We start from the raw sequence: 19,033 nt of genomic DNA, 5'->3' as shown, positions 1-19,033 counted from the left end.
TGACATTCAAAAACAAATCAGTGACTAATATAGCCACCTTTCTTTGCAAGGACACTCAAAAGCCTGCCATCCATGGATTCTGTCAGTGTTTTGATCTGTTCACCATCAACATTGCGTGCAGCAGCAACCACAGCCTCCCAGACACTGTTCAGAGAGGTGTACTGTTTTCCCTCCTTGTAAATCTCACATTTCATGATGGACCACAGGTTCTCAATGGGGTTCAGATCAGGTGAACAAGGAGGCCATGTCATTAGATTTTCTTCTTTTATACCTTTTCTTGCCAGCCACGCTGTGGAGTACTTGGACGCGTGTGATGGAGCTATTGTCCTGCATGAAAATCATGTTTTTCTTGAAGGATGCAGACTTGCCACTGTACCACTGCTTGAAGAAGGTGTCTTCCAGAAACTGGCAGTAGGACTGGGAGTTGAGCTTGACTCCATCCTCAACCCGAAAAGGCCCCACAAGCTCATCTTTGATGATACCAGCCCAAACCAGTACTCCACCTCCACCTTGCTGGCGTCTGAGTCGGACTGGAGCTCTCTGCCCTTTACCAATCCAGCCACGGGCCCATCCATCTGGCCCATCAAGACTCACTCTCATTTAATCAGTCCATAAAACCTTAGAAAAATCAGTCTTGAGATATTTCTTGGCCCAGTCTTGACGTTTCAGCTTGTGTGTTTTGTTCAGTGGTGGTCGTTTTCAGCCTTTCTTACCTTGGCCATGTCTCTGAGTATTGCACACCTTGTGCTTTTGGGCACTCCAGTGATGTTGCAGCTCTGAAATATGGCCAAACTGGTGGCAAGTGGCATCTTGGCAGCTGCACGCTTGACTTTTCTCAGTTCATGGGCAGTTATTTTGCGCCTTGGTTTTTCCACACGCTTCTTGCGACCCTGTTGACTATTTTGAATGAAACGCTTGATTGTTCGATGATCACGCTTCAGAAGCTTTGCAATTTTAAGAGTGCTGCATCCCTCTGCAAGATATCTCACTATTATTGACTTTTCTGAGCCTGTCAAGTCCTTCTTTTGACCCATTTTGCCAAAGGAAAGGAAGTTGCCTAATAATTATGCACACCTGATATAGGGTGTTGATGTCATTAGACCACACCCCTTCTCATTACAGAGATGCACATCACCTAATATGCTTAATTGGTAGTAGGCTTTCGAGCCTATACAGCTTGGAGTAAGACAACATGCATAAAGAGGATGATGCGGTCAAAATACTCATTTGCCTAATAATTCTGCACACAGTGTATATGTGCAGTTCCCAGGAGAGGGTTGAAGAGCGGGAGGAAGTTTGTTAGAGGTAATAGGTCTAGGAAGGTTCAGGTTGAAGCGGGCTGTGGGGTAGGGAAAGAAAGTGTAGGTCAGTTTGGTGGTGTAGGGATAAGTCATAGGGGTAAAGGGGTGTACATGAAAGGAAAAGGGAAGAGCAGAATGAGGGGAGGGAGGCAATTAGGAAAGGGTAGGGGGGGTTGGAAAGAGGGGGAATTAATGTATTACATTTATCTCCAACAGGTTTAGGGCAGGAAAAAAGGACCCATGTGGGCAGTGGGACAGATATTTCTGTTGATCCGGCAGGGCAGGATGTGGAGGGAGATGCATTGTGCTTTGATTATACGTACAGCGACTTGGATATGGAGGATCCTGGGGAGGGCACTTCAGCTGGACCAGTGGGACAACGGCAGGTAGGGGACCTGGCCACTTTAGAACAGTTAATAAGGGCTTTATCACCTGGTTTTATTGGACAGGAGGGGGAAGGAGATGCTAGGGTTAGGTCTAGGGTAGGGAGTGTTAGTAGTAATAGGGAGGGTTATCATGTTAGGCCTTTCACTGTCTCCTCTCCGCAGATACGGCCTGGGGTTATGGATACCCGTGAGCGCCATAGTCCCAGGAGGTCTGGCGATGAACTGCGATGGAAAAAATCCCGGTCGCCTAGAGAGAGAGTGCGTCATCGACAGGAAAGGCGGTCTCCCACATGCGGAAGGTTGGAAAGAGCGGCAGTGAGGAGTGGAAGGAGGAGAAGGTCCAGGTCATCTTTGCCCAGACGGAGGGCTTATAGACCCCGTGATCGAGAATCTAGGCCTCAACCGGTGGCAGTTGTAGCAGAGCAGGCGAGGGAATCCAGAGCAGTACAACCAAATACGGCACCCAGGACCACAGGTGAGGGTGCTGCAAGAATGGTGGTTGTGGATGGTAGTGAGCATGTTGGTGGTAGTATGCAGCAGATGCTGGTGAGCGGCTTAAAGGAATTATTGGCAAAAATTGAAAGGCAATCGGACGGTCAGAAAGAGAATGTGGCGTCGGCATGGAGTGGGGAGTCGGGAGTTGGGGCTCCTGTGTCAGGAGCGGTTACAGGGTCGGGAAGCACGGCCTCTGCAGCAGGTGTGGCTGTGGGTACGGGAGACAGCAGTCTGGTAGCTGGGGGGACTCAAGGGCAGAAGAAAGATGTGGTTTCGTTGGGGGACATTGTGAAAGTTCCAGAGTGCACGTTGAGAAGACCGTGCTTATGCTCTATTGGACCACTTGGGATACATTTGGCACAAGAAATAAAAGAGAAAATATGGAAACGGGAATTTTTGGAGCTCTTTTCGCTGTTACCCCTGGAGCAGATGATTGAGATTAAAGAGGAGGCAAAGGATAAAGAGCAGAAAGAAGAGGATGAACGCAAGAAACATTATTGTAAGTTACCAAAAACACTTTCAAATTGGTCAAGGGCCTTTTGTATTTTGGCTGTGGTGATTGGTGAGAAGTTCCCAGATCAGTGTTCCGTGCTCTTTTGCTATTATGATGAAATCTCGGGGGCATATCGCACATATGGGGGATTGGCGTGGTGGTGTTATGACGAACAATTTCGTCAGCGATTGGCAGTAAGGCCGGAGATGCGTTGGGATGACCGGGATATGGGGATCTGGTTGGAGTTGATGACTCCAATGCGTGGGTCCTTTCGTGGCCTCGGGGCAGGAACTGCAGGGGGTGTCGGCTCATCTGGGGGAGTTTCAGGGGGAGGTGCGGCAGTGGCCATTATAAAAGGATTGTGCTTCCAGTACAATGAAGGCCTGTGTAAATTCGGTAGTGGATGTAAATACAAGCACGAATGTTCCGGTTGTGAAGGAACCCACCCTTGGTTCAGATGTTTCAAGAAAGGTGGCAGTGGTAAGTCGGGAGAGGTTGCTCTTAAGGGCCAAGACCCCAGTGAGGGTAAGAAGGATGGTGCCCTGGCTAGAGCGATTCGCTAAGGTGAGAGGAAAAGCAAGAGATGCCGAGTTGTTGTTAACAGGGTTTAGTTCTGGTTTTTGGATCCCGTTTGAGGATGGGGGGGCTTGTCAAATTTTGGGGAATTTAAAGTCTGCTAAGGAATTTCCAGAGGTTGTTCGAGGTAAATTGAATAAGGAAGTGGCATTGGGTAGGATGGCAGGACCGTTCATTCACCCACCATTTAAGAATTTGAGGGTGTCCCCGTTGGCAGTGGTTCCCAAGAAAGTGGCTGGACAATTTCGTTTAATTCACCATCTGTCTTTCCCAAAAGGTTCGTCAGTTAATGACGGTATAGATCCTGATGTAGCTGCAGTGAGGTACGCTTCATTTGATCAGGCTGTTAAGCTGGTGACGGCGGCGGGTGTGGGTGCTTTGTTGGGGAAAGTGGACGTCGAGGCAGCCTTTTGGCTTTTACCTGTGCATACGGTTTGTCATCACTTATTGGGCTGCTATTTTGAGGGGTCCTTTTATGTGGATTTGTGTCTGCCAATGGGTTGTTCCATATCATGTGCGTATTTTGAAAAATTCAGCACTTTTGTGGAATGGGTGGTCAGACAGGTATCAGGATTGAAGTCAGTGGTACATTACCTAGATGATTTCCTTTTTGTGGGTAAGGCAGGGGAAGAGGATTGTGCTCAGCTGATGGAACACTTCTTTGCGGTGGCAGCAGATTTCGGCATTCCAGCAGCTCATGAAAAGACGGAAGGTCCACAGACAGTTTTTTGAGCATTGAAATTGATTCTGGGAGTATGGAATGCCATTTGCCTTTGGATAAAGTGTTGGACCTGAAGAGTTGCATTGGTTGTTGTTTGAAGAGAAAGAAGCTTAGGCTTAAAGAAATTCAGTCGTTAGTGGGAAAGCTTAATTTTGCCTGCAGAATTATCCTGGTTGGGAGAGTCTTCTGTAGGAAATTGTCTTTAGCAACGGTGGGTGTAAAGAACCCGTCTTATTGGATTCGGTTGGGTAAGGAGCTAAAAGAGGATTTAAAAATTTGGCTGATTTTTCTAGAAGATTTTAATGGAAGTGCTATGGTACAGGGTTTAACAGTTTCGAATGAGGATATTCATTTGTATACTGATGCCTCTGGTTTGGTGGGTTACGGTGCGTATTTGCAAGGGCATTGGTCTGCGGGGTTATGGCCGGTGGAATGGAAACAGGCGGATATCAATAAGAATTTGTTTTTTCTGGAATTGTTCCCGTTGGTGGTAGCATTGAAAGTTTGGAAAGACTTTCTTAGGGACAGAAAGGTGATATTCCACATGGATAACTTGGGGGTTGTGTTCGCAATTAACAGACTCACATCTAGCTCGCTGCCAGTGGTGCGACTACTGAGGTTGTTTGTGCTGGACTGTATGCAAATGAATGTTTTATTTCGTGCTGTTCATGTTCCAGGTTGTCAGAATGTCATTGCTGATTCTCTTTCTCGCTTTCAGTGGGAAAGGTTCTGGGAAGTGGCACCAGAAGCAGAGAAGGAGGGTGTTGGATGTCCGCCAGAGCTGTGGGATCTGAGATGCTGGATTTAATCCGAGTCGCTAAGGGAGCATTAGCTCAAGGTACTTGGGCGGCATATGTATCTGTTTGGAAGCAGTGGTTTCAATTTGTGTCAGGGAATGGTTTGGTATTCGCCAATGAAGGGTGGAGTCATGGATTCTTAGCATAGGTCTTGGAATGGGGTGATTTGGGTTGGTCGAAGTCAAAAGTTCAAAAGTCCATTGCAGCAATGGGTTTTCTTTTTAAGTTATTAGGTTGGCAGGACTTGACAAAACTGTTTGTAATTAGGTTGGCTGTAAGGGGCTTATGTAAAGGTCAGGCGTGTAATGACAGAAGACGTCCGGTGGTTTTTGATACCTTGAGGCAGATATTGGGTTCGTTAAGAGCTGTGTGTTCATCTGAGTTTGAATTTCTTTTATTTCAGGCTGCTTTTGTGTTGGCCTTTTTTGGTGCTTTTCGTATATCTGAAATAGTTGGTACAAATAGACAGGATTCTGGAGGTCTGTGGGCCCGAGATGTATCTATCAAAGATAATGTGTTATGGGTATAGTTGAGGAAATCGAAAACGGATCAAAAGGGGTTGGGAAGGTGGATCCAGATTAAAGAAACTAAAGGGAATTGTTGTCCTGTGGCGGTATTGAAGGCCTTTTTGTAGGTGCGCCCGGTGGGTTTCTTACCTTTGTTTGTGCATCAGGATGGGTCAAGTCTTTCGCGTTTTCAATTCTTGGCGGTGTTTAGAAGGGTATTGACAAAGCTTGGTTATGTGGCGAAGGAGTTTGGCACTCACTCTTTCCGGATTGGGGCAGCGACGGAGGCGGCCAATTTGGGTTTGGGTGAGAATGTGATTAAGAGGATTGGTGGCTGGAAGTCTGGATGTTTTAAATCATATGTTAGGCTTGATATGAGAGTTTAGGTTATGTTTTTATTTTGACAGGACCAGTACACTGTTGGATTGTCGGGCATTCCTACATTTATTGGGCCCGGAAGGCAGCTGCAAGTACAGAGCAGGGCATTCAGCTGAAGCTTAATGAGGAGACAGTGATGTTGAGGTGGTTTTGGACTAGAGGATTGAGGTGGGACCAATTGCTTAGAAAGGTTGTGGGTTATGCTAGGTTGTTTCGGCCTCCAGCGATTCTAATTGTACATGCAGGAGGAAATGACTTGGGTTTCATTTCTCAGAAGGATTTGCTGGACAGAATTAAGCGGGATTTAGTTAGGTTGCGGGAATTATTCCCTGATATAGTGTTAGTGTGGTCTGATATTGAACCTAGGTCGGTGTGGAGGGCAGCATGGGATGTGAAGAAGCTGGAGGCCTCTAGAAAAAAGGTGAATAGATCAATTAGTAGTTTTGTTTGCAGGATTGGGGGGTTTGGCATTCGCCATGTAGAATTCGAAGGGGAGACTGGGCGTTGTTTCTTTTTGAAAGATGGTGTACATTTAAATGAGGTGGGTTTGCATCTTTTTAATTTTAACATCAAAGAAGCCGTGTTAAAGGCCTTAGCCCGGGTGGGGTAGGCACGCGGTGGCGTGCTATGGCGGGGTGTTTTAGATCTGGAGGTTAAGTAAGTTGGTACCTCCCTAAAGAGGCGGGAGAGTTTTGGGGATGTATCTGGTTGTAAACCGGGGGGAAGGTACATCTCGGTGCTCTGGCACCTTTTGTTTTAAAGTTAAAGACGTTTATGATTAATTCAATTAGTGATTTTAAGATTGTTAATTAAAGAATTATTTAATAAATGCGGGCTGCGGCCTTTACACCCATCCTTGTTTGTAGTTTGCTTTATTTATTTATAGAAGGCGTAATGTATGGCCTATATAGGGGTCATGACCACTTATGTATTTCAGTTGATTGATCATATATGTGTCAAGAAATCTATGGTAAATCTGTGCAAATACTTGTGGTAGTCCACTTCAGAAAGTACTTATAATCTGGCTCATAAAAGGGAGATTCAATTCCTAAAGGGGTAACCCAGCTACTAAGCCAGAGAGGTAAGAAATATGATTTCAACTAAGGTACAATCAGGACATCTGAAGCTTATACCTAAAAATAGTAGTAGGGAAATATGTAAAGCTCCATTTCATAGATGTTAATACTGACTCCCAATTTATTCACAATTAAATTATAAATTAAATGCATCACTATAATATATGATAAAACATATCATAAGTGGTCAGCATAAGATGCATAAGATCACCTGATCTACCATATCTTAGGCTAAAATATTATCTTGATCAAGTATCTAACACATTGATTAAATAACACAGAATACGACTCCTGACAATATTTTAACATTGCCTACTAGCCATGATAGCACATATGCCAGAGCTCAAACCGATGCCCTCCCCCATCACAAACACTAAAATAAATTTATTAACCCCTAACTGCCGCTCCCAACATCACCGCCACTATAATAAACATATTAACCCCTAAACCTCCGCAAATATTATTAACCCCTAATCTGCTGTCCCTAACATCGCCGACACCTACCTACATATATTAACCCCTAATCTGCCGCCCCCAACGTCGCCACCACTACATTAAATTTATTAACCCCCAAATCTAAGTCTAAGTCTAACCCTAACACCCCCTAACTTAAATATAATTAAAATAAATCTAAATAAAAACTACTATCATTACATAAATAATTCCTATTTAAAAATAAACCCTAAGCTAGTTACATTGTATCTAGCTTAGGGTTTCTTTTTATTTCACAGATAAGTTTGTATTTATTTTAACTAGGTAGAATAGTTATTAAATAGTTATTAACTATTTAATAACTACCTAGCTAAAAAAAAATACAAATTTACCTGTAAAATAAAACCTAACCTAAGTTACACTAACACCTAACACTACACTACAATTACAGTAGGGCAAAAAAGTATTTAGTCAGCCACCAATTGTGCAAGTTCTCCCACTTAAGAAGATGAGAGAGGCCTGTAATTTTCATCACAGGTATACCTCAACTATGAGAGACAAAATGTGGAAAGAAATCCCGACAATCACATTGTCTGATTTGGAAAGAATTTATTGGCATATTATGGTGGATGTAATAGATTCTGCTAAGAAATCAGTAAACAAGATCAATAGGTCTGATTTACTCAGAATTTAGGGACACACAACACACAAACAGGGCTTTGGAGAAAATAATATTTTCTTTATTACAGAATATTCTGAGCAGTATAATCAAATTTGTGAGATTATTAAAAAACATTATCCAATCTTGACAGCAGATGATGGGCTAGCTAGCTTATCAAATAAATATTGTAAATTTGCTTACAAGAGAAGCAGAAGCATTGGTAATTATGTTGCACCCACTAAATTAAAGCCCATGGAACAAAACAATTCATCTTGGTTGTCCTCTGTAGGGATGTATAAATGCCACAACAGTTCATGTGTGGCTTGTGAAAAGGTTGAAACAGGAATTGTGTTTAGATCTTCAGTTACAGGCCAGATGTACCATAGACGTTCGTGCCTTAACTGTAGGTCCACTTTTGTTGTGTACATGGTCATTTGTGTAGCATGTGATAGGCAGTATGTAGGTCTCACCACACGTGAGGTGAGAACCAGAATCAGAGAGCCTCTCCCTAGTATTAAATATAGTACTGCCAGTACTCCATTTGTACAACACTTTGCTCATGAACACAACAAAAGTGCGGATACTTTCAAATGGTCATGTATAGAGAACATTTTGCCCTCAAAGAGGGAGGTGATAGGGAAAAGCTGTTAGGCAAAAGAGAGGTCTTCTGGATCTTTAAGTTGAAAACTAGATTTCCAGAATGATTTAAATCAGATTACGATCTAATTAATTTCTGGCAGTAATCCTTTCTCCCCCCCCTAGAACAGGGTAGGTGGAATAAAATAAAAATACTTAAACGTCATCTGTTTTTGCTTATATGAATTCATGTTTCTTGAACATCATTGACACAACAAAATATGTACACTCTTATTTGACAAGTTATTGCAAACTATAGTGCTCTAGATTAGCACCACATTGAAGGTCTCACATTGTCACCACTCAGATGGATTTAAATTGAGAGTTCCTCAATAGTATATATCCTGATGTAACATACCTAAAATGACCAAAAGAAAGATATACATTTTGATGATATCAATTCAGCTCTATTTCCCTCCGCTTGTATTAAGATTAATACTGCATTTATGATATCTAGTAAAGGTTACTAATGGGACTGAATTGATCTCATTCATTTGGCTCTCCTTCTAGTTTTTTGCATTATATATTTTTTGTTTATGAATTAATAAATGAGAAATAGATGTTATTATTGAATATGAATGTTCTGTTTTACCATTCTTCTATGTATACTTTGTTATCATTTATTACTGTGGCTTTATGATAGCTAATAATATACAAAGAATTGTTCTATATACATCTAACATTGCAAGCTTATGTGGTCCAATTCACTGTTGTAAATAAGCACGTATTATTATTATGTATTGAAGTGTTTATGTAATTACTGATTAACCAATAGGAGGCAGCTATGGGTTTTAAATTAACTTCATAGGGCAAGGTTTGTCAGCTTTGACTACGGCTCTATGCCGAAATGTTTCATCTGTTTGCTGTGCTGACCTCCCTATTTTACTGGCCTGCTATCCTGGCTTTTTAATGAATGTTACAATAAATTTTGTTATTTTATTTTGTTATTGCAATAGGCAAGCATCTTGGTGTGAAGAAATCAACTGTGGGAGCAATAATTAGAAAATGGAAGACATACAAGACCACTGATAATCTCCCTTGATCTGGGGCTCCACGCAAGATCTCACCCTGTGGGGTCAAAATGATCACAAGAACGGTGAACAAACATCCCAGAACCACACAGGGGGACCTAGTGAATGACCTGCAGAGAGCTGGGACCAACGTAACAAAGGCTACCATCAGTAACACACTACACCGCCAGGGACTCAGATCCTGCAGTGCCAGACCTGTCCCCCTGCTTAAGCCAGTACATTTCCGGGTCTGTCTGAAGTATGCTAGAGAGCATTTGGATGATCCAGAAGTGGATTGGGAGTATGTCATATGGTCAGATGAAACCAAAGTAGAACTGTTTGGTAGAAACAGAACTTGTCGTGTTTGGAGGAGAGAGAATGCTGAGTTGCAACTGAAGAAAACTATACCAACTGTGAAGCATGGGGGTGGCAACATCATGCCTTGGGGCTGTTTCTCTGCAAAGGGAACAGGATGACTGATCCATGTACATGAAAGAATGAATGGGGCCATGTATCGTGAGCTTTTGAGTGCAAACCTCCTTCCATCAGCAAGGGCATCGAAGATGAAACGTGGCTGGGTCTTTCAGCATGACAATGATCCCAAACATACCACCCGGGCAACGAAGGAGTGGCTTCGTAAGAAGCATTTCAAGGTCCTGGAGTGGCCTAGCCAGTCTCCAGATCTCAACCCCATAGAAAACTTTTGGAGGGAGTTGAAAGTCTGTGTTGCCCCGCGACAGCACCAAAACATCACTGCTCTAGAGGAGATCTGCATGCAGGAATGGGCCAACATACCAGCAACAGTGTGTGACAACCTTGTGAAGACTTACAGAAAATGTTTAACCTGTGTCATTGCCAACAAAGGATATATAACAAAGTATTGAGATGAACTTTTGATATTAACCAAATACTTATTTTCCACCATAATATGCAAATAAATTCTTTCCAAATCAGAAAATGTGATTGTCTGGATTTGTTTCCACATTTTGTCTCTCATAGTTGAGGTATACCTATGATGAAAATTACAGGCCTCTCTCATCTTCTTAAGTGGGAGAACTTGCACAATTGGTGGCTGACTAAATACTTTTTTGTCCCACTGTAAATAAATTACCTAAATTAAATACAATTAACTAAATTCAAAACAATTAGCTAAATTACAAAAAAAAACACTAAATTACAGAAAAAAAAATTACAAGATCTTTAAACTAATTACACCTAATCTAATAGCCCTATCAAAATAACCCCCCCAAAAAAATAAAAAAAACCCTAGCCTAAACTAAACTACCAATAGCCCTTAAAAAGGGCCTTTTGGCCTTTTAAGGCCCTTTTAAGGGCTAGTGGTAGTTTCAGCTCTTTTACCTGTTAAAAAAATATAAACAACCCCCCAGCAGTAAAACCCACCACCCACACAACCAACCCCCCAAATAAAACCTTAACTAAAAAACCTTAGCTCCCCATTTCCCTGAAAAGGGCATTTGTATGGGCATTGCCCTTAAAAGGGCACTTAGCTCTATTGCGGCCCAAAGCCCTAACCTAAAACTAAAACCCACCCAAATCACCCTTAAAAAATCCTAACACTAACCCACGAAGATCCACTTACCGGGAGAAGTCTTCATCCAAGTGGCAAGATGTCCTCAATGAAGCTGGCAGAAGTGGTCCTCCAGACGGGCAGAAGTGATCCTCAGATGGTCAGAAGTCTTCTATCTTCATCCTTCCAACGTGGAGCGGCTCCATCTTCAGTGTTATCCGTCGGATGAAGAGGATGCTCCGCGTCGGATGTCTTGAAGATGGACCCGCTCCGCACCGGATGGATGAAGATAGAAGATGCCGTCTGGATGAAGACTTCTGCCCATCTGGAGGACCACTTACCCGGGCTTAGATGAAGGCTTCATTCAGGATTTTGGCCCGGTTTTATGAAGACTTCTCCCGGTAAGGTAATCTTCAAGGGGTTAGTGTTAGGTTTTTTTTAAGGGGGTATTGGGTGGGTTTTAGAGTAGGGTTGGTTGTGTGGGTGGTGGGTTTTAATTTTTGGGGGGATTTGTAATTTTTTTTACAGGTAAAAGAGCTGATTACTTTGGGGCAATGCCCCGCAAAAGGCCCTTTTAAGGGCTATTTGTAATTTAGTGTAGGGTAGGGCTTTTTTATTTTGGGGGGCTTTTTTATTTTGTTAGGGGGATTAGATTAGGTGTAATTAGTTTAAAAATCTTGTAATTTGTTTATAACCCTGTTTCTTCAGGCTTGTATACCTATATACTTGTATACAAGCCTGAGGAAACAGGGTTATCCCTGAGAAACGCGTCGCTACTATCTCTGTACATACAAGGAGATTTGCTTTTAACACACCCAGTTGTAATTCGTTACACTGTTGGTATTTTTATTTTTGCACAATAAAAAATACTAGTTCCATTTTTTACAAGTCTGGTGTTAGTGTGGCATTTCCCTTGCAAGTAACCTAAGGGCTGTTTAGCCTTTCTCCCCTCCTTACTCCAGTTCCTTCTCGCAGAAAGTGACCCAGGCAAGGGTTGCTGCTTGGTCAACTAGAACCACAGGATATCACGACAGAGATTTCCTTGTACAGCCAGCTGGTTTGCTGTGAGAATACCAGCCTGCTCCTACAGGTACAATAGAGTGCCTTCACGTTTGTGAGTATCCTGTATCTTGTTTCGCCTGGATATTGTTGGTCTTTATTGAACTACACATGTGGCGCCTCTGTTTCTGTTTTCATTACAGTTATCCATTTTATACATAAAATATGCTTGGCATGGATATAGAGCAATTTTAAATAAAAAAAAAAGCTGGTAATAAATCAGGTTTTAATTCAAGGCAGACAATGTCAGTCTATGGGGCTCAATGTTCTGTATCTTTGTTCATTATCTTAATGTGTCTATGTAAATCAATTCTCTTTAGACATTTGTATAACCAACATGTTTAATTCATAATAAAAATATAATATATGATTTTCTATATAAACAACGGCTCAAATGTGTATGCACAGAGCTGTTATAGTTCTAAAAGTATAATAATATACAATGAAAAATCTATTAACCACCAGTGATTTTTACATTAGTGACTGAATTTGGCAACTTAATTTACTGATATATGTTATACTTTGAACAGGACAAACTCACTTGGGCTTATCTCTTTGAGAAGCTATGATGCTAATTTATTGAACAGTGATTTATAAGATTTCGTGAGATTGGTTTATTTCAATGCACTTTGTAAGTGCTATCCTGAGATGTCCTTCTTCTTGCTTAAAGATAAGCTGATAAAATAGTTCTAAATATGTCATCGACTGAGAAGGCACTTTGAGCAGATTAAAAGGAATAAGACGACTGCTCAGCATTTAAGAGTTATAAAGAACAACTTTAATCTTTAGTCTCCTACTTTTCTCAGGATGTAAGACTTGTTCTCCAAACTCCAAGCTTTGATTTAGTCATGTTAATCTATTAAAGCTTCTCAATGTCCTTGACAGTCATAGAGTATGTTGTGAAATGTATTTTATTAATGTTTCACAAGGTTAACAATTTTAGCATTAGTCTGCATGCGGATAATTACAGGGAAAAGAAATACAATAAAATATTATTTTAAAATAAAACACATGGTTATATTGCTGGAATATTACTTTAAATATTAAGGGCTAGATTACAAGTGGTGCACAAACGTTTGCACTAGCTTTATCGCAATCATTTGAGCCCTGTTTCCATTTCTCTGATATTACAAGTTGAGCGCAATCGCGATTTCCCTAGTGCGATCATTATTTACTTGAGAATCTTTACCGTGATCTCAGAGCTGTGGTTAACTCTTTTCCGAAAATAAAAAGTTGCATAAAGCACTTCAAAAATACATTACAAAGTACACTTACACTCATATTAACACTGTCTAATAAAAATTATTTAAAAAAAATAATGCACACAAAAGTTATAAGGGCTCAAATATAGGAGATCTTGGGTGTTAGAAAAAAAGCTGCAAAATGGCTTTAACATTGAAATACATACAGATACATGTCTAATGATGTATATGTATGTATCACATATATATATATATATATATATATATATATATATATGTGTGTGTGTGTGTGTGTGTGTACATATGTATTTATGTATTTATATGTGTATATATGTAGGTACAGACATATATAAACACATAAATATATAAGCACACATATATATTATTATTATTATCGGTTATTTGTAGAGTGCCAACAGATTCCGCAGGGCTATAAACATAGGCTGTATACAAGCTAACATTTATAGGAATCAAATGGGTAGAGGGCCCTGCCAAGAGTCGCACTGTTGTAGTCAGCTCTTATAAAGGTGATCTGCAAACAGTTGGGCTCTTAGGCTTGCATGCTAAGGGGGTTCATGGCGGATAGTAATGGAGGAGAGGAATTAGTATTTGGAAAGGTGGTAGGTTGTTTGCATCCCTGTACAGTAGAATCTTTAGGGAGTGCTTGAAGCTTTCAAAACTAGGGGAGAGTTTTGTGGAGCGAGCCAGAGAGTTCCACAAGATGGGAGCCAGTCTAGAGAATCGAATAAGGAAAATAGTTGACAGCGCCAAAAGGAATAGCACAAAAGCTCACTTGGGATAAACGATTACCTAACCTAATCATAAGGGAGCAGTTGAAAAATAGATGTAAGGGCCGCCTAAAAAGAGTTAAGTGTGCAATATAGTATATATGGTATAGATTTATTACAATAATATATCACAGTTAGAAAAGAGTATATAAGACATGGTTTAATAGTACAGTCATATGGATGATTGAGAAGTAAAAATAAAATAGGGATGTATCTTAAATCCAAAAAATAAATTGGTGAGAATAAACAATGTGATAAAAGTCCCTAAAATGAAGTATCCTCTTGGTGTTTCATGAATCTATAGGGAAGGAAACAAAAAAACTAAATATTGTGCAATATCAAAAAAGAAAGACCTGACTAATATGGAAATAGGCTTACCAGGTATTTAACAAACCAGGAAACTCAAGCTGGATGTCAGTTGGACCAATATCTAATTTTAGAGATATTTTTAAAGTGGAAGTGACATGATTTAGCCAAGGACTGAATGTGAGGAGTGAAAAAAAGATCTGAGTCAAATGTGACTCCAAGACATCTTGTATGCGGGGTAGGGGTAATGATGGAGTTGTCAACAGTTATAGAGAGATGAGGGTTGGAGATTTTAGAAAAAGGAGGAAAAATAAGGAGCTCAGTCTTGGAGAGATTTAGCTTAAGGTAGTGAGAGGACATCCAGGAAGAGATGTGAGAAAGACAGTTAGTGACACGGGTTAGCAAGGAAGTAAATAGGTCTGGTGCAGAGAGGAAGATTTGGGTGACATCGGAATACAAATGATATTGAAACCCGTGGGACATTATTAAGGAACCTGATGATGTGTAGATTGAGAAGAGAAGGGGACCGAGGACAGAGCCTTGCGGTACTCCAAAATAAAGTGGTGACGGGGCAGAGGAAGCCCTAGAGAAGGCTACACTAAAGATACGGTTAGACAGGTAGGGCGAGAACTACAAGAGGGCTGTGTCACAAATGCAGAAGGGTTGGGAGCAAAAGAGGGTGGTCAACAGTGTCAAAGGCTGCAGACAGATCAAGGAGGATAAGCAGAGAGAAGTGGCCTTTATATTTTGCTGTAAGTAGGTCATTGGTAACCCTAACAATTCATGTATTTGTGGAGTAATGGGGGCGAAATCCAGATTTTAGTGGGTCAAGGAGGGAGTTTAATGTAAGGAACTGGGATAGGCGTGCATATACCAGCTTTTCAAGAAGCTTTGAGGCAAGAGGTAGTAGAGAAATAGGGCGGTATTTGGATGGGGAGTTTGGATCGAGAAAAGGTTTTTTGAGGATAGGTGTGACCAGCGCATGTTTTAGAGATAAGGGAAATATACCGGTGCTGAGGGAGAGGTTGAAAATGTTTGTGACTATAGGGGTGGGTGTAGAAGAGAAGGAAGGGAGTAGGTGTGATGGGATGGAGTCGAGGTGACAGGTAGTGAGGTGAGAGCACAGTATAAGTACAGAAACTTCATCCTCGATAACAGGGACAAAAGAGCTAAATATGTGGCTTTGTGGGTTTTGGTTGATTGCGAAATTTTTGCAGTTAAATAGATGAAAAAGTCTAAAAACATATTTATGCAATATGAATATTTAATAAAGGTTTTAACTATGTATTTACTTTAAATATTTCACATTAGAATGTTATGCACATAGCAGTATATGTTCTAAGTATTTTTAAATAGATATTCCTATATACTGTATATCTATCTATCTATATATATATATAATCATCTACATATAGGTATAAATATATATATTTGTTTAATAAACCATCAGATATTTGTAGAAATATGTAATTATGAATAAATAGAACATATTCCGTTATGTAAAGAACATTGGAAAATGAAATATTCCTATATTCATGTTTTGTTAGAGCTAATGAGAATATGCTATTTTGTTTTCACGATATTGAGCTCTTCTCCATTGACTTCTATGGGGAATGCAAATATGATATGTTGTGTATATATATATACAGGGAGTGCAGAATTATTAGGCAAGTTGTATTTTTGAGGATTAATTTTATTATTGAACAACAACCATGTTCTCAATGAACCCAAAAAACTCATTAATATCAAAGCTGAATAGTTTTGGAAGTAGTTTTTAGTTTGTTTTTAGTTATAGCTATTTTAGGGGGATATCTGTGTGTGCAGGTGACTATTACTGTGCATAATTATTAGGCAACTTAACAAAAAACAAATATATACCCATTTCAATTATTTAATTTTACCAGTGAAACCAATATAACATCTCAACATTCACAAATATACATTTCTGACATTCAAAAACAAAACAAATCAGTGACCAATATAGCCACCTTTCTTTGCAAGGACACTCAAAAGCCTGCCATCCATGGATTCTGTCAGTGTTTTGATCTGTTCACCATCAACATTGCGTGCAGCAGCAACCACAGCCTCCCAGACACTGTTCAGAGAGGTGTACTGTTTAACCTCCTTGTAAATCTCACATTTTATGATGGGCCACAGTTCTCAATGGGGTTCAGATCAGGTGAACAAGGAGGCCATGTCATTAGATTTTCTTCTTTTATACCCTTTCTTGCCAGCCACGCTGTGGAGTACTCGGACGCGTGTGATGGAGCATTGTCCTGCATGAAAATCATGTTTTTCTTGAAGGATGCAGACTTCTTCCTGTACCACTGCTTGAAGAAGGTGTCTTCCAGAAACTGGCAGTAGGACTGGGAGTTGAGCTTGACTCCATCCTCAACCCGAAAAGGCCCCACAAGCTCATCTTTGATGCTACCAGCCCAAACCAGTACTCCACCTCCACCTTGCTGGCGTCTGAGTCGGACTGGAGCTCTCTGCCCTTTACCAATCCAGCCACGGGCCCATCCATCTGGCCCATCAAGACTCACTCTCATTTCATCAGTCCATAAAACCTTATAAAAATCAGTCTTGAGATATTTCTTGGCCCAGTCTTGATGTTTCAGCTTGTGTGTCTTGTTCAGTGGTGGTCATCTTTCAGCCTTTCTTACCTTGGCCATGTCTCTGAGTATTGCACACCTTGTGCTTTTGGGCACTCCAGTGATGTTGCAGCTCTGAAATATGGCCAAACTGGTGGCAAGTGGCATCTTGGCAGCTGCACGCTTGACTTTTCTCAGTTCATGGGCAGTTATTTTGCGCCTTGGTTTTTCCACACGCTTCTTGCGACCCTGTTGACTATTTTGAATGAAACGCTTGATTGTTCGATGATCACGGTTCAGAAGCTTTGCAATTTTAAGAGTGCTGCATCCCTCTGCAAGATATCTCACTATTTTTGACTTTTCTGAGCCTGTCAAGTCCTTCATTTGACCCATTTTGCCAAAGGAAAGGAAGTTGCCTAATAATTATGCACACCTGATATAGGGTGTTGATGTCATTAGACCACACCCCTTCTCATTACAGAGATGCACATCACCTAATATGCTTAATTGGTAGTAGGCTTTCGAGCCTATACAGCTTGGAGTAAGACAACATGCATAAAGAGGATGATGTGGTCAAAATACTAATTTGCCTAATAATTCTGCACACAGTGTATATATATATATATATATATATATATATATATATATATATATATGGGGTAGATTTATGTAGGGTCGACCGGACAGCATATGCTGTCGGCATTTAACATTACACAAGAATTTCTAATGAAATGCTTGTGCAATTCCGCCCCCTGCTTACCAGCGGCCAATCAATCATCCTAATCTTATTGAATCGGGATGATTTCAGTCCAGAAGTGTATATATATATTAATATATATCTATATTTATGCTTTTATATATATATATATATATATTTATATGTTTGTATGTGTATATATGTAAGTATATACACAGATAAATACATAAATACACATATATACATATATACATATATATACATACATACATACATACATACAGACATATGTAGTGGTAAGAAATAGATTTTGAGAAGTCGTGAAAATCGCATTTTCCCATAGATTTCAGTGGAGCTAAAAACATTGAAAAAAAACTAATACCCACAAGTCGCTCAAACGCAATTGCGGTTATTTAAAAGCTCAACATATAAAGATAATATTGCATATTTCATAATCCAGTGTTCTGCACTTAGCAGAATGTGTTTATTTTTTCTTAGGTTCAACATCAAGTTCCGGCTCACCTGTACAACAAGGTATGTTGTGTACTTACTATATTGTAGTTGTGGGAGGTATTATGTTGGGAAAACAAATGATGAAACAGGTAAGGCTGACCAGCCTGTCGCAAAACACTTCCTTATGGCTAAACATTCTGCGTCTGAACTAAAATACATGATCATTGATAATGTTCCTTCCTTATCTAGGGGTGGGGACAAAGCAAGATTACAGCTACAAAAAGAAAGCAGATGGATTTTCACACTGATACCCAGAGGACTAAATATGAATATGGATTTACAATGCTTTCTCTAGGATAGAGGTTTTCTGAGTGTTAAATGTCTTACTAAGGGTCCATAACAGAGATCTGGGTATAATGTATTGTATATACCCATATGCTTAGTCTTAAAGGATATGACACAGGCAGTATGATATTTAACAGTGCTGCTAATCTATTTATAGGATGCAAATAATGTTAAATGCACTAGTCATTTGATGTATATGTATGATTAGGACTACAGAGTATGGGCTTTAGTATGATATAATACTAATAATATGTATAGGTATACTCTAGAGGTAGATTTGAGTGACTAGGTGTGTAAGCTACAATAAGCCCAGGGATATATTAGTCAATGCAGGCTCTTATCTATGGTTATCCTTAGTTTAAGGGATTGTTTTACTTAGTAGTAGTATTTAATTAGATATGCAGGATGATGAAAGTTAACATTATGTTGTTGTCCCAAATATATAAGGTGCAGGATGGTCTTCTAGTATGACGCTATCAATCCGGGCTGAGCAGGATAATTGTCTAGATATAGCCAACTGATAGGTCTATTTGTGGCAATCTAAGTAGTATTTCCCTCTAACGCTGCCTTGACACTATTTTTGAATAACCTGAGTG

Source organism: Bombina bombina, chromosome 4 (genome assembly GCF_027579735.1).
Source record: "Bombina bombina isolate aBomBom1 chromosome 4, aBomBom1.pri, whole genome shotgun sequence".
NCBI lineage: Eukaryota > Metazoa > Chordata > Amphibia > Anura > Bombinatoridae > Bombina > Bombina bombina.
Note: the sequence above shows the minus strand (reverse complement) of the source record.